This window comes from Taeniopygia guttata, chromosome 1 (assembly GCF_048771995.1).
Source record: "Taeniopygia guttata chromosome 1, bTaeGut7.mat, whole genome shotgun sequence".
NCBI lineage: Eukaryota > Metazoa > Chordata > Aves > Passeriformes > Estrildidae > Taeniopygia > Taeniopygia guttata.
The window spans coordinates 56,276,084-56,299,801 of record NC_133024.1 but is presented as its reverse complement, the minus strand read 5'-3'; positions in this window follow the sequence as shown (position 1 = coordinate 56,299,801).

Sequence of the window (23,718 nt, the reverse complement as noted above, 5' to 3'; positions counted from 1 at the left end):
TGGTCTCTCATCATTTCCCCAGGGGTAGATCTATGTGAAGTGAAGTGTTTTCTTTTGTATTTTTTTATTTTTCAAGTGGTCCATGACTTGGGGTTTAATTACTCCACAAAGTAAAGATTACTGTGAATCAAAGAAAAGTGTAATTGGGGAAATGTTTGTCCTAAATTGAGGTACTGAAATTAATATTAACATATTAATATATATTTCTTGATAATTTTTCACCTGCATATACCAAAACTTTTTTTTTTTCTGCAGTGTCTTCTTAAGAAATTTTACAATAACTTTTTCTTAGAAGTGTATGAAACCAAATCTCTGACACTAAGCAAACCACAATATACATCTGGAGCTTTTGTATTTCTCATCTGAAAGCTGATCTTGACAGCTTATTTGCGTCTTGCCTAAAAATAACTTGCAATAAACTTAAGCAGCTACTTTTATTATACTGCAAAGGTAGGGACCGAAGTCAGAACCTCACTGACAGAGTGTTTTATATTTCCTTCCATCCAGGACCACATATAAACTTAACCATTGGCTTTCTCATTTGAAGAGAATAAACATAAAGCAGATGCCTGCAAGTAAGCATGTGTTTAAGTACTCTCTTGTTTCCATGAATCAGAGCATAAAGACAGTAAAATACCTATTTAGATCCTTTATCCCATTTCTTAGACCATGTGCAGTTCACATATGCTTCCCTTACGGCAGATTTGATAGGATTTTTTTTTTTCTTTTCCAGTTGTTTGAAGTGGTTCAAAGTAAGGTTCATTTGCTTCAAAGCACAATTGCATCGCTTAGCCAACCTTAGCCGACTGACTATTCCCTCTGTGTTACTTATATTTTTTTTGGTCTCTTAGTTTTTTTCAGTGATAAAGCAACAAATTCTTAAAATCATACATTACTTTTCCATCTCAGGTTGCAGAGAGAAGTTTAAAGTGAGAAGACACTTTGATGCATATGTTAGAAGGCTAAGCTCTTGACATCATTCTATGTCACCGGGCGTCAGGTAGGGCAGGAGTTACCTTCAGTGCCGTGTGATTCCACAGTCTAATCAGGGTATCAGAGGATGTGAGTTAGAATTGCTCAGAACTGCCCTAAAGCCCGCTAGACAATTTGTTAACTGCTTTACTCTTGAGTGATAAAAACATTATTAGGTTTATGTATTTCATTTGTTTATAAAAGAACACATATTTTATTCCCTACCTTTCCCCTAGCTAATCTGATACATCATTTGCAGATGGCTTTCTCACCCCCATGTTCCCTCTTTAAGTATTCTGAAGTCAAATATGGTGCTAATAACATGGAGGTTGTGACTTCAATCCCTGTTTGAGCCTTTCACTTTAGAGTAGGTCTTGATGAACCTTGCGGGTCCCTTCCAACTCAGAATACTCTGTGTGACTCTGTGGGAAAAATCTGATTCTCTTCCTAAGTGTTATTGAGCCTTTGTGCTTTCTAAACCATAGAACAGCAGAATAAAGGGCAAAGACAGCTTTCAGTGTAATGCTTGTTTGAAAAGATTTGGTAAATTTCTAGATATGCATACAGCAAACTACAAGAGTAAGGAAAATAGTTTTTTGAATCTAATGATTATTTAAGATGTGCTCCATTGTGCATACTAATGAAGCATCATCATTTGTATTAATTTAAGTAAAATTTATGGCATCACTGATGATATTTATCAGCATGATATTGCTATGGAAATTTAGCTAATAAGAAAAATAATGAACTCCTGTGCAGTTTCAAATTGCTTAGTAGGAAAGATTTATTGCAAAATTTCAAATTTGTTTTCAAGCAAGATAATGAAAAATGTATAAAATATTTTTATACTAATTTTTACTTTTAGTCTTGCGTTGTGTGTGTTGGAAAATCTAGACCTATTACCGGTTTATTTAAAGAGGTAAAAAAACCCCAAAATTAATTAATGTCATTAATCAAAATAAACCATGTAAGTACAGATATCAAAGAAAGCCAACAAGAGCTGAAGCTGGGATACCTAAGAAATCTGGAGTGAATTAGACATGTTCAGGAAGGTGTCTAATTCAGCTGTCTTTACTACAGGTTTTTTCAAAAGAAATCCAATTTGATCAAAGCTATCCAGAATGGCATTTTGACATAATGTGAAGTGCTTAAAAAAAGATGGAATTGGAATATTCCACAAGCATTTAAGGATACTGTCAGCTTGCCAGGACGAAGGCCTCTAAGAAGTGGACGAAAGCTTCAAGAGAGTGACAGAACTCTGCCGAACACAACAGATGTGCCATGTATACATGTGAAGGGGGGACACTAGAGAGGGAGAGAGAGCAAATCCTCAGAAACTCTTTGTGCTGTGTAAATCTGTCATATTAAATCATCCCCATTTGTGTGTTAAGTATAATATATATGCATGTGTGCATGTGTACAAGTGCACATGTACATATTTACATGCACATATGCATGTATATATGCACACATACACCAGGCTATATACTAAACCTGTTTGGAGATATCACCAAAAATCCCCTTTTGAATGGGATGAATGATATCTCCTAAGGAAATTTCATTTTTCTCCTTGCTTGTGACTGTCTCTTGGTATTATTTTAACAGCTATCAATTTAAATATTCTAGTACTTTTAATAAAATATGCTTTATATTTTTTTTATAAAAGTACTAGCTTTGAGATGATTATTCACAGAGTTATGGTGGGTGAAAATAGAAATAAATTCTTTTCAGCTTCTTGATCATGCTTAATCAAGCCTTAAACTCAATTGTGGTCTGCAGTGTTTTCACTAAGGGTTGGTGTTGTGTAAGAAAAGTGTGTCTCTGGTGTAAAATTGAATATTATTTGAAAGTTCTTGGTTTGCTGTGTGTGTCCTGCAATATTTATGTGGTTACACAGTTAAAAATTAGTCTTATAACTTCATAAATGCAATGATGATGCACAACCTGAGGCTTTTCATCCAACCTTATTCAAACAGAGCAAATTAATATTAGAAAATATAAGTATTTATATTTACTGCATACTTTTACAATAAAACTACTGTATTTTTATTTATTTCAAAGTATTTTATTAATATTTTGATTTTTCAACTTAATAATGAGAAAAGAAAAAGTTTTTGTTGCAATAATAGTCTCTTAGCAAATTTTCTATGCTTTCTTGAGTGATTGTAATTCCACTAGAAGGGGCCACAGGTTCTATGCTAAGGTCAAAATGTAATATTTTCCATACACATCTGACTTCTTGAACATTACAAAAATAAAGGCAGAATAATGATGTTTAGATTTACAGATCTAAAGCAGCATCATTTTTAGCATAAACACCATTTCAACTGCAAAAATTTTACAGAAAAGTACAGAAAAACTCAGGCTTGATCAGGAACACAAAAAAAAACCAAGCCAAACCAAACCAACCAAACAATCAAAAAACCAAAACTAAAACAAAACCGAACAAAACAAAAAAACCCCAACTAAAACAAAAAAAAAAAAAAAAAAAAAAAAGGAAAAATCAGTTTCATTTTCAGCATATAATAGAATCATTGAATATTGGGTTGGAAGGTAGTCTGAGGATCATTTGCTCCAACAATTATTGGCAAAAGTATGGTGTAGGCAACATGGCCCAACGACCTGTCCAGCTGTATCTTAAGTGCCCTTTGTTGGGGGAATCCACCGCTTCCTTCTTATTCCAATGGCTTATTGTTCTCATTATGAAAATGTTCCTCTTGTATCCAATCAAAATCTCCACTGGAGTAAATTGTACCCATTACCTCTCCTCTTTGAGCTGTAAAAAGGGAGTCCTGGCCTTATTTTTAGCATCTTTTAAATTATGGAACATGATGATTAAGATCTTCTTCAAGCCTTCTTTTCTGCAGGCTGAACAAACTCAGCTCTCTCTGCATTTCCTCCTGTCAGGCGTCCCAGTCCTTTTCATCATCTTTGGGACTCTTCTTTGGAACAAGTCTTTTTTTTTACAAGGTTAGTATCAGCACTAGCTGAGCAAATTTGAAACCTCATTCTCATTATTTGACTTAAGAAAGTTGCAAAAATGTTGTCTCATGAAGATACAGCATCAGAAAATGTTCCTGGCAAGCAGTTTTCTACTAGTCTGTATGTTCTCAGTTCCTATCTTTGGTACTGCTGGTATTACTAGGATATGCAAGGATGCCTTTCTTATCTCAGGTAATGTTCTGCACTCCACTTTAAAGAGATCTCTGATGCCTTTCTATTTATACAATAAATCTTTCCTTCTATCTTGCACCTCAAAGGGTGAGGCTGACAAGAAATATTGTGTATGACTAAGTAATTTCATACCTCTAGGAGCTCATGACACATTCTCTGTACAAAACAACAACAAAACCATAACAAAATTTTTAAAAAAAGGAAAACTAAACCTTCTTTCCTCAGAAAACAGGTGTTTCTCTTATGAAAATACTTAATTGTTAGCAAGATACCCAGCAAACAGGAATTAAAACTTTTGTTAAAGTTTATGCATTACTATGCTAAACCAAGCGAGTTTCTGGACAATATTGTTGTATACAAAAAAAGGATCTAATAAGACAGAGATTGCAAGTAACTTATTTATTCTCTCCTGGAATATGCAAGGTTAGGACAGTTTCCTTGAGATTCTGTGTGCTGTGGTCCTATCCTTTAGTGTTCCTGTAAAATGAGGAATAGATTGTATTTGTGTTCTCTTCCTTGTTCTATTTGGCTAATGAAAGAAAATGGCGGTATGGGAACAAGAATCACCAAAATATTCCTAAAGATGAAAAAAAATCCACCCTATAAAAAGGTGTAACAGTAAGCACATTCTTTCTGCAAGAGGTTAATTGTGGGATTCAGTTTCTCTAAGGGAGGCAGTCTTCCTATCTACCCATGGCATGACCAGATGCATGACTCAGTTAAGTTCTAGATGGTATACATTGGAAGGCTTTGTCTTTTGAAGACTCTGTATTTTGTCATTCTTCTTACGTTCACTTGCCTTCCTATATTCACTTACCATCTTTCCTTTTTCTGTTACTGCATTATTCTTTCTTTGTCTCATCCTGTTAACCTGCTATTAGTGCAAAACTTGGTGGAATGATACTGCGTCTTATTGACTTGTATTTGGATGACCTAAGTGGAAAACTTTGGGTTTAGTGGTTGGTTAACTTTTTTTTTTTTTTTCCAGAATGGAGAACTTTGCACACAGTTTTAGACAGCTATTGAATGAGCTAAATCTGGAACAAGTTTATGAAGAACAATTCATTTTATACAACTCAGTACAGTATCAGAATTTACCAGACTGGCAAAGTTTACAAGTTGAGACACTGCACCATGTTATGACAGACACGGATTTTCTGGAGTAAGATGCATTATGCCAACAATTTGAAAAAGTCTTTACAAATCCTGAATTAGAGATAACTGATTCAGTGATATCTGATTCTGAATCAGAGATATCTGATTCATGCATCGTCTCAGTAGCCGGTATTCTGTGGCAACCATCATTCTGTGCCTCTTCATAACATATTAGTCTTTACTGCTGCAAGAATGATAATCTTCATCCCATTCACTTGTGTGAATTTCTCCAGGGCATAAGTGCTTCTTTTCCTCTCTTTGCTATGTGCCAGGCTTCTTGCATATGTACTCAAATGTCACCATGACATTGAAATTAGTTGGCTCACCCTGAAGAAAGATTTTGTGGGTTTTCTCTGTGAAATTACTTCCTGCATGCAGGTACATGGATAGGTAGATGGATTTTTGTTTTGGTTTTTTTTGTTGTTTTTTTTTTTTTTTTTTTTTTTTTTTGGTTGGTTGGGTTTGGTTTTTATTTTTGTGTATGCTTTTACTTCCCTATTGTCATGAGGACCTGAGCCATTAGTGGTTCTGCTGAATTATGGCAAGGATCCAGTATAGATGCTGAAGTTTACAAAGCCCAGGTGGCATGGTGACAGATGAATTGTGATGGCAGCTTGAGGGCTTGGTATATTAAATATGATGAGGGGGTGGGTGAGGATTGAGGGTCTCTGTGATTTGCACATCTTTCATCTGATCCCTTAAGCTTTCCAAGAGCAAAATTCATTAAGGAGATTAAGTGCAAGACCAAATGTCTGATGTGACAAGAGAGCACAGTTGAATTTTTTCCCATTTCCCCAGCTCTGATACCTCAGTATTAAATTGATTATGTCACAGAAATGGCCTTATAGAACTTGTGAAATATTTAAAGCTACAGCTTGGTCACAGGGCAGTCAGTATTGACACATTCACACAGCCTTCACAAGATCAGTCCACAGCTGCTAAAGTACCACCTGTCTGGCTAAGACAAAAATTTGAAGGGTGTCTGTTTAAATGGCCTATGTAGTACATGCTAGATAATTATCTTTTTAATCTGTTTGAAATAAGACTGTAGCACCTGATGCTGTACAAATCTTGAGTCTTCTGAACCCCCTCAAGGCTGATTCCACACAGTTTGGTTCTAATTAGTGGATTAAAAGTAAATAAAACAGCAGGGATTTCAAAGTATTCTGCTCTTCCCTATTTTATTTCACATGCACCTCAAGTTAAATACAATCTGCAAGATTGCACAACTCTAGACAGATATATCAAGTATGGGATAGATTCAACTCTGCCTTGAAAATATTAGCAATGATGAGATCAATCTCTTATTTCTAGAAGGCAATCTGTAAGTCTGTGTTCTGTTTATACATGCTTAGGATATACTTAATCTATGTTTGTTCGTCTGACTTTTTCACAGACTAGGTAATGGAATGCATCGAGCTTGAGCATGATATGTCATATTTCCCTTTTTCCTAATTGTACCCTGTATGGGTCTTTAACAATGTACTCTATCTTTGAAGCAGTTTAGTTTCCTGGAGATAAAACAACTCTTCATATCTGTTCTGAAGGAAGAAATCATATAGACGTGTTTAATCTGTATGGGAAGCACTATTATGTTAGGCTATATATGGATGGCTTTTATGCAAGAATAATTGGAGATAAAACTCATGTAAGGGCACAGAGCTTTTCAGATGTGAAAGAAAAAAAAATACACATCAAAAGAAAAAAGAAACCTGTATTCTGTGGAAAGCATGATGGCAATGAATAGTTCCAAGGTTGTTGGTTCATTCTAGTTTTCATTTATTAGAGTCTAAGATTCATTTGTTTCAGGTTTAATAGATTTCTAACCACAGGAGCACAGAGGATTCACCTTCTGAGGTGCTTACTGAGGTCATCAGTGAGACCTTTGAAGAGGGTGTCTTAAATTACAAGTGCTACCTGCAGCACTGAAATCAAAAGGGTAGTAGTGAATGTGGATACTGAGAGGTTCTTATCAAAGCCAAGAGAAAGATGAAAGAGGGGACCAAAGACATTAACCTGTGTGACTGGAAAGACTGTGACAATTGGGTTGCTCAAGATCATATTGGCACATATTTAATAAACTATATTGTCCTGTGAGAAGTAGTGAAACATTCAGCTTTACAAAGTGTGTGGCTTCAGTATCGAAGAAACACGGACCATTTGCTATATCTTTGGTGTTGCATTGGAGACAAAAGGAAGGAAAAAGTGTCAGAGCAGTGTCAGTATTATTTGTGTTCTTGTTCTTTTATCATTAACCTGCTCTTTGGAGCAGCCAGTGGGGTGCACTGCCTAGAACTTATTTCATAACTAGGATAGAGTTACTGTGGAGGAAGAGAAATCTGAGTCCCTTTTAGCAGTGTTTTATGCAATTTGCTCTATGCTTAGTTTTTAGCAATTTCTATTAGTTTGCCTCCATTTGTGTAAGACCTCTGAATGTTTCAAATAATTTGAAATAAGAATAATTTGAAAAAAAGAATAGACAACTGATAGAGATAGACTCAGATAATCTAAGTTATGAAAGAGGGACTTTCCAGCTCTGAGTACAGAATACAAACTGGGTGACTGGCTTCTGACACACTAACTAGTAGTCTGAGTAGTGAAAATATATACCAATGAGGTTCAAGTGGGTTAGTGTCTTCTCCCAGTGATATCATGCAGAGTGATATTTTCGCTTGCTTCACATGACACTTCAAATTTGGATAGCAGACATATCTGTACCTGTGCAACCATTTATCTGGTGAACAAATTAAACATTATTTTGGTTGATATATATCTGGTATTTCTAAAAGTGCCTGTAACAATTTTAACAATAACTACACTACTCAGACTCCTTGGTAGACAAAGGAGTTCATCTGTTAAGGGATTTCATCTAAGGTATTTTAAAATTAAAATTCATGAAAATTCACCTTTTTTGTGTCTTGTTCAGTTGACAAGACTGATGGAGGCTAACTTCTCTTCAGTAAAGAAACCTCATTGTCTCAGAAAATTAGCACACCTTTTGTGCTGAAATCCTAACTTACTTGAATGTGATGTTATTTTCAAATAACTGAAGTAATTCTGTTTCTTCAGTCACTTCATTGTCATGTCTGAGTAGTTTTATCAGGTTGCTGACTTTTATAAATATATTCTTTTTACCCAGCATGGAAAAGAGCAGTGAGACAGAGGACAATGCTCTTTAGATATAGTCCAGGGCAACAAAAAGACATTTCTTCAATCACCTAAGAATTTGAATGAGTTGTTTTAGTATTTGAGTTGTTTTAGTATTAAAAGCATGCTGTACTTGGGCAATCAAACTCTCCATAGCTTCTGAAATGGAACACAAATTAAAAAAAAAAAAATTACTCTTCTGAAAATTAAAAAATATATAGTTTTCTATAAATTCTAAGAATAGGACAGCCTCAAAAACAGTTAAAAATATGGATTGCTTTGTTTCCCACTTACCTCTAGTCTACACAAGTACAACTAGATATTTAGGCATACCCAGCAGTACCTTAAGCCACATACAGAACATATACCCTATTTACATAGAGGCCATGTGGTCTTGAACAGCCACGAATCGGACAACTTTGGTGTGCAGTATTCAAATACCTAAGAGCTTCCCTCATTATACAGTATAGAGAAAAAAATGAAACCATTCTCCCTTAAAGAGCAGAAACATTTTGGTTTTGGTTCTTTTATGATAAATTTTACTAGAATAATAATGGCACCACACAACAGAAAAGAATATGGTCAGCTGAAGATTCAAAAGCTTTATATTTCTTTTGAAAAAATGTGAAGGGGAACTATGTCTAAGTCATCCTTGCTCAATACTTACTAATAAACTCCTACAGGGTTTGCTTTGTATTTGCTATGTGTCAGACATTTTACTCTGCAGAAGGGACCTGTTGATAACTATCACCAGTCTTTCATTGCACTATCTGCAAGTGGCACATCTCCTGCTAGTTGGTGAATTTAGAGTACTGACCTAACAATAAAACTCACCCCTATACATCTCTCATTTGCTACTGAATTGTCACAGTTAAAGGATTTATGTGATTATATGAACAAAAGTAGGAATCTGAGCAATGTCCTCTTTAAATTGCACCTTCTTTTGATTATTTTACTTTATTTTTTGAACAAACATCTATTTTCAGCCATGGTAATGTTTCTGATCTAAAGGGAAACTGCTATATCTTTAGCTACCTTGGAGAAAGAACACTAGGCACTACGTACGAAGAAAAAAAAAAAAAAGGTGTGGTCACCTCTGTTCAGAAATGTAACTCACAAAATTAAAACACATAACTATGTGCTCAAGTGAAGAATTTATCTAGTTCACTGGGCTAGCTTCTTAAAAGGTTCCTGCTCATGAACACGCATTAAAACAAAATAATACTTTCTAGACAAATTTTTTATTAAACTTAAGACACTGACAACCATGTTAAGGATTAAAAAGTACTTATAAAATTTTAATTTCTAGAAACAGGTATAGTTGCAAAAACTTCATATACTTACTTCACTAACTTACTGACAATGATTTAAACTTCAGTCTTTAAAAGCTCTGGGATGAACACTAGATGTCTAGTTACTCTGGCCCTGTTGTTTCTTTGAAATAGAGAGTAGTGAATCCTGTTAATTGCCATTGGTTAAAAGTTACCTACTTATTTAGTCTCTCACAACACAGTCATCAGCCTAAAAAAGTGGTAGTGACTATAATTAAATACTGTTAGCAACCAGTAATAAAAGATGTCTTCCAGGGCTCAGTTTTACGGCTGGTACTGTTTAATCTTTATCAGTGACCTGGAGGAGGGGATTGAGTGGACTCTCAAAACTTTTGCAGGTGACACCAGTTGGGTGGGAATGTTGATCTGCTGGAGGGTAGAAATGTTCTACAGAGGGATCAGACAGGCTGGATCAATGAACCAAGGACAGAAAAAAACTAGTGTTGTTTAACCCAGAGAAAAGGATGCTGAAGGGAGACTTTAATGCTCTCTGCACAGCAACCTAAAAGGAGGTTGTAACAAGGTGGTATTGGGCTCTTCTGCTAAGCAACATGTAATAGGACAAGAGGAAATGGTCTCAAATTGAATCAGGGTGGTTTTAGTTTGGATATTAGGAAACACCATTTCCCTCCAAGGATTCCAAGCACTGGAACAGGCTGCTCAGGGAAGTCATTGGGTTGGCATCCTTGGAGGTTTCTAAAAGATGTGAAGACATGGTCATCCAATACATGGTTTAGTGGTGGACTTGGCACTGTTAGATTAATAGCTGGATTTGATGTCCTTAAAAGAATTTTCAACTTTCATGATTCTATGTTTCTAAGATTTAATATTTCTCATATATGTTATACTTCCAACATTTCCACTGGCCATAATGGAAGTTCAGAAATCTATCTAATGTGTAAGTATTAATATGAAAGTGTCTTGAACTGAATCCCACCCAAAGAGACTTAAATTATATAGTCCACAGCTACTTTGCAAATTCAAATTATCTCAAGAAGAGGAAAACTGTGGTGGCTCCCTGCCACAGCCTCGGGCAGATGGGATGAGCCGGCTGGCACTGCCCATGTGAGGCCGGGCAGCCACCACGAGAGAGGCTTGTCTGCCAGCCCAAAGAGTCTTTATTTTCCCCAGATGGGGCAAGAACAAGGTGCTCTCTGAGTGGGTGCAGGGAGCAAATGTCAGGGAAATCAAAGGTTACAGCAACTTAAATAGAGAGCTGGTGGACAGGGGTGCAAACCTGTTTCGCCCAATAGGGATAAACCAGAGAGGGATGATATCAATTATAAAAACCAATGATAACATAATAGGGGTGGGCACAAAGTCGAAGGACAAATAGAAAACTAAACTGGACTGATTGATACAGAACTTTCTCAAAGAAACTGGGGGCGGTTAGAGGATTGACAACCAAGAAGGTGTGAACAAACTTTGGCTGGTGGAATTAAATAAGGAGAGATCAGGGAGAGGTGAGAAGATTGGCAGATAACTGGGGAGACAAGTGCTGGGAACTTTTGGGGTAAACAACTTGGATCAAACCAACTGTGAGGAGAAAAATGGGGGAGTACAAAGGATAACTAACATTAATAAAAACACCTGACTAAATAAAACCACACCACAACAGAAAACATAGGTGAGAAACCAGGAAGCAAAATCCCTTGAAAAAACAAGTTAATATAAAGACCATTTTAACAATTAATGCTTCTTTATAGACCTGGGTCACTAATCTTTGCTTACCTTTAAAAACACATATACATGCCCACTATGCAGCAGTCTTCATGAATGTGTTCGCAGTGCTTTGTTGGCTAAAGCCTTCATTCAAATATGGTACTTCCACTTGCAAAACAAAGCAGAATTGGAACTACCACAGCCTTTTCTGTTATGTTTGTCTATGCAGAATCTGAAGGCAGTCCTCCTCTATCTAAATGTCAACATCTCCTTCTGAATATCTATGCCAAAACTAATTTCCCCAAGCATTCTTAATATATTCCTTTATGCTCCTAGAGAGAGAGAAGGAACCAACTGTAGGGAACAATTAATCTCAGCTTAAAATAGAATGAAGAAATTGCCTCCTAAAATGCCTCTTTGCTTCACTTGGAAGAACTATAAAGAGATTTTAGGGAGTGTGGCTCAGATGCAGACTTCCACATTATAGACAACTCAAGTTAGGTGAGATGATTTTCACTCTGAGTATCAATATAAATAGCTGCATCATCATTTACATGAATAGCTGTGTGCAAGGAGCCAGTGTACTTAAGTTTAGGTACACTAAAGACCTGCATAATGAAATTGCAGCATTTAGATGAGAAAGTTATGGCAATTTCATAGCAAAGCAACTTTCTAAATTACTTTGATGTAAAGTAGTAAAAGTACAGGTTTGGTTCTAACTCTGGATTTTTTTTTCCTTTCACAATCTACAGTGTTTGTAGCTCTCATGGAGAAAGATAAGGGTGAAATGTCAGTTTAGTGACTTTTCAGAATTTAATAGCCAGTCAGTCCTAATCTTCAGATAAATATATACATATTTTGCATTCCAAGACAAACTTACTGCAGTGCAGACCTCATGTATAAATCTTTAATTACTTAAAATGAAAGCTTTGAGAAGACATTAGAGGCATAATCAAAGACAGAAGTGGAACTAATAATACTGAAAAGACAAAATTATTGTTTTTGGAAATATTGAACAGTTATGATTATCTGAATTCTTTCAAATTTTTAACTAATTTCTGAATATCCTGTGTATTAAACTTTCTCCTACCCTCCATCAACCTTCTCTCTCTCTTTCTGTCCCTCCCTGGTTTTTTTTGGTTGGTTTTTTTTTTTTTTTTTTTTTTTTTCTTTTTTGGTTATAGAATTCACTGCAGATTGGAGAGTCATAGAATGGTTTGGGGTGAAATGGACCCCATTTAGTTCTAGTTCCCCAGCTATAGGCAGGGAAGACTGTCCACTTGACCATGTTGCTCAAAGCCCCATCCAGCTTGTCTTGAATACTCCCAGGAATGGGTCGTTATCTTGGGTTTGCATGGCTAGAATTTGGTAGCAGCGGGGTGCTACAGGGGTGACTTCTGTAAAAATCTGGCAGAAGTTTCTCCCATGAGTGGTAGAGCCAATGCCAGTCAGTTCCAAGACAGACCCACCACTGGCCAAGGCCAAGCCAATCAGAGATGTAGTAACGCCTCTGTGACAACATATTTAAGAGTGGAAAAAGTTATTGGGCAGAAGTAATTGCAGCAGAGAAGAGAGGAGTGACAATATGTGAAAGAAAAGACTTTGTAAACACCAAGGTGAATGAAACAGGAGAGAGAGAACATGGTTCTGGTGCTGGAGCTGAGATTGTCTGTGGCGCAGACAGTGGTGAGGTTGAAGGTGCCCATGAATGTGGAGGTCCATGTGGGACCAGAGATCCACCTTCAGACCATGCAAGAGACCCAAAATGTAGCATGCTGTAGCAGGTGGATGCTCGAAAGAAAGGTGCAACCCCATGGGAACTCCATGATAGGGAAGTTTCCTGGCAAGACCTGCAGAACTATGTTTGGAACAGCTTTGCTGGTAGGACTTGTAACCCTGTGAGTGACCCACACTGAAGCACCTGTTCTTGAAGGACTGAACCCTTTGAAAAGGACCCACACTGGAGGAGTTCATGAATGATTGTTTTCCATGGGAGAAACCCCATGCTGGAACAATGGAATGATGACTCATCCTGAGGGTGAAGAAGTAACAACCGAAAACAACATGTGATGAAGTGGCACTAAACCTTATTCCCCATCTCCCTTGGGGGTTGAGAAGGTAAAGATTTAGGAGCATTGTTAAGTCCAGGAAGAAGGGAGAGGTGGTGTGAAGGTGTTTCGGAGATTTTTTTTTTTTTAATTCTCATTATCCTACTCTAATTTTGATTGGTAATAAATCAAATTAACTTCTCCAAGTCAGGTATGTTTTGCTTGTGACAGTAACTGGTAAATGATCTCTCCCTGTCCTTGTCTCAACTCATGAGTTTTTTCTTATATTTTCTTTTCTCTGTCCAGTTAAGGATGGAAGTGACTGAGCAACTTCAGTGGACACTTGTTATTCAGCCAGAGTCAAACCACCACAAGCATCTACAGTTTCTCTAGGCAATGCGTTCCACTGCTTCATGATCCTCACAGGAAGGAATTTTTTTTTCCTGACATAAATCTACCCTCTTTCACTTTAAAGCTCTTATAAACAGTACTATTACTACATGCCCTAGTGAAAAGTCTCTCTTCAGCTCTGTTGAAGCCCTCTTTAGGTACTGGAAGGCTGCTATAAGTCTTCCAACTCTTTTAGCCTTTCTTCACAGGAGAGGCATTCCAGCTCTCTGAGCACCTTTGTGACCTCTTCTGGACACACTCTGTCAGGTTTGCATCCTTCTAATGTTGGAAACCCCAGAGCTGGATGAAGCACTCCAGTTGGAGAGGTCTCACAAGAGTGGAATAGAGGTGTAGAATCACCTCACTGGTCCTTCTGGCTCCATTTCTTTTGATACAGCCCAGGATACAACCGGAAAGTTTTGATCATGTTAAACCTTTATCTTACATTCCTTAAATATTATCAGTGTTGAATTTTATCTGTATTTAGCTGTGTAGAAATTTGAAAGTGGGCCCACGTCTTCCAAGTAATAGCCATTCTATCATGATATTAATATGTTGTCAGACCTCTCAGTGAGTTTTCTATAACCATTCTCTCTCCATGGTTTCTTGCATGATCACTAGTCTTGTCCTCAAGGCAAAAAGGAAAACATGTTACAGATATCATCCAGTTTTATTGACATTTACAGATGTCATCCAGTTTGACATTACCTTTCTCTTCTGCTATCAATTTTTGTTTCTCATTTTCTTCTTTTAATCTTACTTAGGCTTGTCTTTTTAATTCTTCATCCAAATTCTGCTTTTCTTATTCTGCTTGCAGTTGGGTTTTTTCATGGGTTTATTTTGTCTCTTAATGTTACTATGTATTATTTTGTTGTGATGTCCTTTCTCTGATCTCCACATATGACTTGAAATTTTTGATTACTTTGAGCATATAAACAGGAATTGAATAATTTCTTCAATGGGAAGAAGTTAAAGTGAATTCTCCATCAAAGCAAGAATGCCTATGTAGGTAATGTTAATATTTATGCAGGTATTATTTAGGCATTACTTTAATGATTATTATAAACATGTTTCTAATCCAGAACTCCCTGCATATGAATAGATAGAGGGTTCTGAACTATAAACTGATGAGTTTTTTATTTCAAAGAAGGGTCTTTTGTATTTCACTAGGGCTGTTCCGATCACAAGAAGTTTTTCTATAAATAGACAGGCACAAAACTGTGAAGTGGATCTCATTTGAAAGACTGCCATTCCTCAGAATCTGTGCATCAAAATACTTTAAAGCATTTGAGGGAAATATACTGACTCGGCTGCCAAAGCTACATTTTTGTAGGTACTGCTGTAATCCACTGCACTGACCGATGATGCATCATACTTTTTTTGATGTTCTGAAATCTGCAAAATGACACAATGACATACTGACTAACTCATCAGCAAGTAGCACATAGTCAGTTTTACTTGTCCTTGGAGCAACAGATCCACAGCACAGATTCACTGTGCCTGTGACAAAGACAGGTATAAAACATTCTCAGCTTAGTGTGCTTCCAGCAGATTTGTGATGACATGTGTTGAATCAACTCCTTGAAAGCCCTGTATTCGTCACAGGTTGTATATTTTATTGCTACTATTGTTCTTAAAAGGTAAGGAATTTAAATAATCTGACAAAATTATGTTGGTTAATGTCAAATAATATTCCTGATGGTAATGGAGTTTAATTTTGGATTATTGTTTTATCTCTTCCTAAGGATGATTAGTTTCAATGATACTAAATGGCTCGTAACAAAAAAAAAATGTGTAAGCTTTATTTTGGCTGGGAAGTTTACAGCATTAAGCTGAATACATGAACATGCACCTAAAGATACCTGGCATAAGAGAGATAAGATGCAATGTGAAAAGTGTAATAGTCAAAGCATGGAAAACATCCAATGAACTGCTTCTCTCCTGAAGCTACATGCCTACATCTCAGGTTTACAGATAGGTGTTTCCATGAAAAGAAAAAAAAAAAAAAAAAAAAAAAAAAAAGACCAAAATATCATCCACTTTTAGAAAAAAAATATTGCAATATTTGTTTAGAAACGTATCTTGCCTTCTCCACAGTTACTCCTGTTTTTTCCAATTACTGTTTAGGGTAAAATTCATAAACAGCTCAGGTATAGGAGTACTGTTTTTTTCCCTCAGCAAAAAGACAGGACTGTTTTCCAATTTCAACAGTTGGGTTCCTTCTAATCAGTTGTCCTTCCTGTGCTGGGATTTTATTGCTTTCTTCTGCAAGGTTTTTAAATTTGATTCTTTTGCCTTATGTTGTAGGGATCAAACAAATAAATGGGGTACAGATCTTTTTAAATGTTTCCTTTTTCAGCTGTTCTGCTCTTCATAGAATAATTAAAAGATCACAGGTTTAGAGAGAGGGAAAATAAATATCACAATAATCTCATGGCTCATGACTATGGTCCTGCTTCCAGATTAATTTTCAATGCTGCTTAGTTTCAATGCAGATTAAGGGCTTTTGAAAATACTCTTGGGGACTCTGTAATATTTTAGGCATTTACCTACGCTTTAAAATCTAATTTAAAATCTCAGTTTCTCTTAAACAAGAGCTAGGATTCTTATATTACAGTTTTTTTTCAGAAAAGGCTACATGAAAGTGTAGTAGAGTACAGTTAGGTAAGGTAGCTATGAAATAGGCATAAATTGTAACCACAGTCATAGTGATATAAATCTACAGCAGTTCTATTGTATAATTATGTTTTTCTGAATTTACAGTGATACTTTTTTTTATTTTTATGACTTCAGACATAATTATTTTCTACAACTACCACAAGTTTTATATTATAGCAATATCAGATGTATAAGAGAACAATATATATTTTTTTCAGACAAGACATTCAACCTTACCTTTTTACTGGTTATATTTCTTATGGGAGAAACACATGTCAACGTGACAGTAAGAATATTATTTGCATCTTTCTTTAACATATTAAGAGAAGAATTAAAATGGCTTAAATTGATATCTTAGAGGAAATAGATGATAAAACTATGCACGTTCATAATTTTTACCCCTAATTCCATTTTTAAATGTTATACCTTAATGTCAACTTAATCTCTAATGTAGAGGGAATTTCAATGTAAAAGTACATGATTTTTCATAGCACCACACATATCTTACAGTATGAATTAAAAGCCCTTTCTAAGCATCAAGGAAAATGTGTTATGGTGTGTTGGTTGTGGAACTTTCTACTGTACAAGTGTGGACTGAAAAGAAAAAAGAGTTATGGTAGGCAGAAAGAATCACAGTTGCCTTGAATACTCAAATTATCTCCTTAGCAACAGAATGATTACCGTGGCATATCACTCTTGCTGTAGATACATTTTTCTTTCTTTTTCACTTTTGTTTTGTTTTTACTTTGTAATTAATAACTGGAACTGGGATTTGACTATTTATTGACATGAAATTTGATTCTAGAAAGAAAAGAGAAAGCTGTAGCTGACAAATTGAGAGTGTACTGGTCTGCACAGAGATAGGGAGTGCATTAGAGTTGAAATGGACGCACCCTACTATTTTTTTACCCTTTTCATTATATTGAAAATAGAATGTAACCTGATTTAATCCACACTGTTCCAGTTTTACTCCAGTGAAAATGCACTACACTTGAAGTTTGAATGATAGAGGGATGAATCAGATCTTTCAATGCTAGAAATAAAACAAGTGCAGAAGGCCACTGACTTCTAAATTTATGAAAAGCTATATACACTGAACTTGACACTTATACCATACTGAACATGCAACAGTACACCTGTGACTTAAGAACAAATATAAGCATACTGTTCTCAAAAATAACCAGAAGAATATAAGGAGGAGTAGACTTACGCATAGTGCAAAAAACAATCTATAAACATGGGGAAGATGAATTTCCTTCAGAATTATTTTTTTATGAAAGCTAAAATGCTGCTACTGAAGTATGCTGAAATGAGGAACTGAGAAGGTCAAGTATATGACATAGCTTCAATCAGTGTTATCACGTGAGTTTTACCCAAATGGCCAAGGATGGGTCTCTGATCAGTAGAAAAGCTATTAAACATAGTCTGATGTTTAAAATTTGATTAGGTCTCTTTGAGACCTGTAGAAGTCAAAAATTCAAATAAGCCATAGTTCATGGAATTCAATAATTCATTTCAGTAGTGTTCACAGAGTGACTTACAATTTAAGCTGATAAAGTTATGACCATCAACAGATCTTGGCAGTTAAAAGTAACTGGTCTTTAGGAAGGTGCCATTATGAAAGCATGGTGATATCAAATAATTTGAACATATGAATGCCACCTGAATGTTTCTGGCATCTCCCAGCTTGTTAGCAGATGAGGTTTTCATAATGCTTTTACTCCTGTAATGATCATCCACTGTTCTCTTAATTTCCAGGACAGAGATCTTACAGTATTTATCAGATTTAATGAATATATGCACTGGGAAGCTTAATTATACATTGCACAAAAATGTATACGACTTGGGAAATTCAAGTGTTCCATGCACTAAAATGTATATGACGATTTCTAGCAACATGTTTTATGGTTATGTGCTTTGGCTTGCATTTATGCAGTTAATATCTATTTTCCCACTTTTTTCAAATCCAATTGTAGCATATTGATAGGATAGAGTTGTTCTTTAAAATAACTATAATCTTCAGTTTTCCTTCCCAACATTTTTCAAAAATTGTGGTCCAGTTAAATAAAAAGTCAAGACTAAATTTTGATATACAGCTGACAAATGGAAAAAATACAGTGCCATTTTCATACACAGGAAAATATCTGAGTCCCTTCTTTAAGAAGAAAAACTAGCTCAGCCTGAACAACAGAATGCAATAACTTTTAAAATGTTTATATTAAATTTTTAAAAGAGAACAAATTTTATTATGTTCCTATCCTTTAGGGGATATGAATTCTGACTCTATCTGAAGGCTGGAATAGCCTGAAGATTGTATTTTGTCTTACATTCAGTTTAAGGTTAGATGCCCAAAACAATATCCCCCTTGTAGCAAGTACGATGTAGTCTGAGTCATACATCCACCTAAGGTCTCTCAGTGGTGCAGTTTCTAAAAGAAATAGGTCAGGAGGGAAGCTGAGGGTGAGAACTGGTCCTACTGATTTATGTTTCAGTCACTGTTGCTATGAAGTGTTTCAGCTGGGAAAGACAAGACACTATTTTCTGGATGTGTCAGACCTATAATTACCATTTAATGCCCCTTTCCCAAAGGACTCTTCTATGGAACAAAGGGCAAAGACTGTTGTGAACATTAATAGTCGATATGGTTTATTCTGTTCACAGCAATTTCAGTACCTAATAAGGTTACTGCTATTGGAATTTCAGTACTGGGTTTGCCTGTGTAAGTAACATTTATCTGCATGATTAAACAAGCCCTTTGTTTGCTTCCCTCTCTCCAGATGGAAACTTAGCTCAGTATGACCCAATAACAATTAGGTAAGTGATATTGCTCTGCTGTTTACATCTCACCTCAGATGTCAGATATCCTGTTTGCCAACACTGAGCTCAGATAAGCCTATATACATTGTGTGTGGACCCTGAACTCTCTCAACTACACTTCTGATTTCCCGTATGGAATAACTAATGTCCTGTTTGCCCTGTCAAATCATTTAGTTTTGCTGCCAGACATGAGTTTTACATGCTTGTGAAGAACTGCTTGGGAAGGCAATAAGGTTCTGCTCCAAGAACATGGGAGATTCACGTGAAAGTTATTGAATTGAATAAAAATTGAACAAAACCCTCTAATTATATCTGCAAGAACTGGATTACTGACAACTAAAGTGAAGCCAGCTGCCAGGTTTAATTCAGCAGTCTCTTATGAACCCCTCACTTAATGTGTGCAGCTCCTACACATCATCTGGATAAGACACATCTGTGGGGTCAGGTAACCCTTGTGCAGCCTTACATCTGTTTTGCCCAAAGTCTAGTTTCTCTGCCATACTGCCTGATGGACTCAAGAAAGTGAAAAAAAAAAAATTTCAGTGAGGCTTTGTGCTTTAGAAAATATTGTCTACAAGAGCTGTAAACCAAGTGTACACTCTCAAACAATTTAAAAGGAAAAAATTTAAATCTACAGTGACAAGTTCTAAAAGTGTAACTTTATACTCAACTTGCCAGTCCCTTAGGAACAGCAGATCTTAAAATTCTGGAAGTGTCTCAAAGCCTTTGACTTCTGTGAAAAACTTTAATCTATGAAAATCATAGATCTTCCTTCCTTAAAATGTACTTTGATCTAACCTTTTAATTTGGTCTTCCTTGTAGTTATAATACTTTAATGCATGATGTATACCATTTTATTTTCTTTTTTCCTTTGTTTTTCTTCATACTCATTTTCCGTGAATCCTCATTCTGTCACCAACTAAAAGATAGTTCATTTATAGTATTGAGTAAAGGATGCTAGAAACTGCTACATTACAGTCTACTCATGTTCACATCCCTCTTTAATTATGTTGCTGTAACATCAAATTTAACAGCAACAAGCTCCAATATCTATGTTGAGTATATTACTTATATTTTGTTGAATGAAAGACTACATAATAAAGAAAATGTCTGTTATCTCAATAAGTGAATATTTTCTTATACCAAGGTCAATGTTAAACAATCTATCAAACAGATTTTTTTTTCATTGCAGATTATAATGCTTCCATTTCTGTAAGAGAGAAGGAAATCAAATAAATAAAAGTTTTTTCAGTCATGCAAACAAAAGCAACTTCTTTTAATACTGCTGATTTCATTTGGTCTGTTGGGGTTTTTTTGAGAGACTTCAGTGGCTTGTTGTCAACCTCTGATCCCAGAAGAAACAACTTCATCTTACTTCCTTCCTTAATCCATAGCAACTGAATTTTGGCTAATGAGACGATCTCCTCATGACCCATATTTAGCTAGAATAAATCTGTTTTATAAGGAACATGCAAGAAATCTTATTACAGTTCTTGGATTATGATCTGTTGCAGTGTCTTTTTATTCTCAAACCGAAAAAAAAAAAATCACTTTTCCATTTCAATTATATGTAAATATATATTTTTTAATTTATTCCCCCTTTCTGAGTACATTTGTTCATTAAGGTTTAACACATTGTCTGTGTTCTTCACCACAAAGCATTTACTTTCCCTCTGTTTAATCAAAAGTTGGAGGGTCCTAAGGTACCTGCTATTTATGTTGCTTTTTTCATCTCATTAACTTCCTTTTCTAATTTACACTGGTACTCAAGATATACTTTTTGTATTGCCACTGCAGCTAAGCAAATTATTCTACCCCTCATGACTGCTTTGGCAGCTTCCCACAAAACACCCAGGCTAGTTTCTTGGTTTTTATTGATATTAATTTATTCTGAAATAGTCTTCATCTGTTGCACAAATGCTGCAGCTTTAATTAGAGAGTTGTTAAGTCTTCATACTTCAGATCTCCTATAATTCAATATACCATCCAGAGACATAGACTCCAGAAAATTATCCGGCAACGCTGGATTTGAAATACCAGATGGTTACATATTACAATGTATCCTCATAAATAAATAAGAAGAATCCCAGTTTAAATGTAGTTGTACTAAGGTAAAAAATGTAGCTGATGGCCTGGTTCATTGGCACGAGGACAAAAGCTTTGCTATATCCTTTGTTCACTTCACTTTTATATTGTTACTTTGCTAAAAAAGGTCAAATCTCACATCCCTTTGTCAAAATAAAGAATAATTAAAATCTTCATCCATTACATCCCCTGGAAACTTCTGCCATTAGGTAAGAAAAGGTCAAGAAATAAACTGAAAATTTCAGCTGTTGGGAACAAACAGATTTGTAAGTACAACAGGGCTAGAGATCCAAGTGTAACAGGGCTGTGATAATCCTTTGCAATATTACTGTTTTTACTGATCACCTCTTTGAGGAAAAGAAAAACAGATTCTTTGCCCCAATACTATTGCTTAAATCATAAATGGTGTTAAAAGTAACATATCTTTTTATTGAGGCTCATTTTATGAAAATAAATTGACAATCAAACATAAGGGCAATAACTACATAGGTAAATTTTGTCATCCAAAATATCACACATTTTTTCTGTTGAATTTGGTTTTACTATGTGTTATGTTTTATTTTTAATTTACAATTTCTTCACAGTAGCATACTATGCAATCTTAATAGAGGTTCAAAGTGTAAACTTAAAAAAAAAACCAACAAACCTAGATAATCTCATTATATCTATTAAAAAATTATAAATAAATAAAACAAAGACAGACAAAGTGAAATTAAGATATTTTGGAAGTGTTCTGAGGCCAGTGTTAAACAGAGAAAAGGTACTAAAGGGTGTGAAACAATTTAAAGAAATACATTTTTACTTCCAAAATTATTTCTAGCATGTAAATATTATAATTTTAAAAGAATAAATAGAATGATGCTTCCGAATAAGGATAATTAGAGAAATACACTTTTAACACCAATAAGAATAAATAGTAATGTCTTTATAAACTACTGAATATTCATTTCACATGTTGTTTTGGGTATTTTTTCAAACATACTTTGTATTTAAGCATATGCTATATTTTTAAAATATCTTGAAGTTTTCATGTAATTTTTTTCATCACTTCACTTCAGGAAAATCTCTGTGATTTTTTTTTTAATTCACAAGCCAGTTTATAACAGTGCATCCCTGAGGTGTGGTAAAATAGAGTGTGAGCAAATACACTGAGAACAGTGTGAACAATGTGAACAGAACACCATAACATTCCAGTGAAGAACTGTTATTATTGGCCAACAAGAGTAAAGCCTGAACTTCAAGTTTTCCTGAGTTCTATTTCATACATGTTGATCTTCTGTATACAGTTTACAGTATTTCACAATTGTTGTAGTAATCCCCTTGCCTAATTTTGTTTTCCTAAAAATTTCTCATCTAGCCTAAATTGTCAGTCTCGATGTTTTTATCATTAATAGAGGAAAAAAAATGTACCTTCAGAAGATAATTCATCCTATATTGTGATAGGAGACAGGGCTCCTGCATGTGGCTCTCTCTTTTGATCTATTAACTTTATGTTCATTAGTGTGTAAGAAATTAAGACCCAAATTTAGCTGTTTGTTCACAGTTACTAAGATCATTCAAGATACTACATGAGACTCAGTACACCGTCAGGGAGCTGAGGCATAATAGCCCTTGTAAGACACCAAAACCTCCAACGGTATCACAAATGGCACCAGGCCCCCATGTTAAAGCAGTTCAGTAGTATTCTTGGATATTAATTCATATGGGGTGTCTAATGCTTGAACGGCTTAAATTGTATGCAATGAAGTCCACTCAGGAAGAAAACAAATAAACCTATTTGTGTATATACTATATAAACTATAACCTATATACGTTAAAGAAAATGTAGACTGTAAACTAAGATAATTTGAATTTTAACAAAGTCAGTTGTCATATCTGTTTTCACAATGATCTGCTATTTTATCAGTCCTCAGAAATTCAGGACTTGAATTAGCCATCCATCAAATACAGGTGCTTGACATCTGTTGTGCATAACTGTGACCTAGTCTATAAGTAGGTATTTGCATATATTTGTATTTTTAACCGTCCTTACGAATTGTGTGAAAAATGCTCAAAACAGAAGTTTTAGGTGCTTCTAACATTCACCTCTTTTCCATATAAATATAATTCTAAGACTACCAATTGTACCACTACAGTCTAACTTTTAAGACATAATTTGTCCTGGATATTCTTTTGCATATAAATTCTCTGGTCCATAATCTATCAGTTTGATAACTATTCATTCCTTCTTATCTTATTAGTGTTTAGAGTTTCACAACTCCAGGAGTGAAGGATGACCT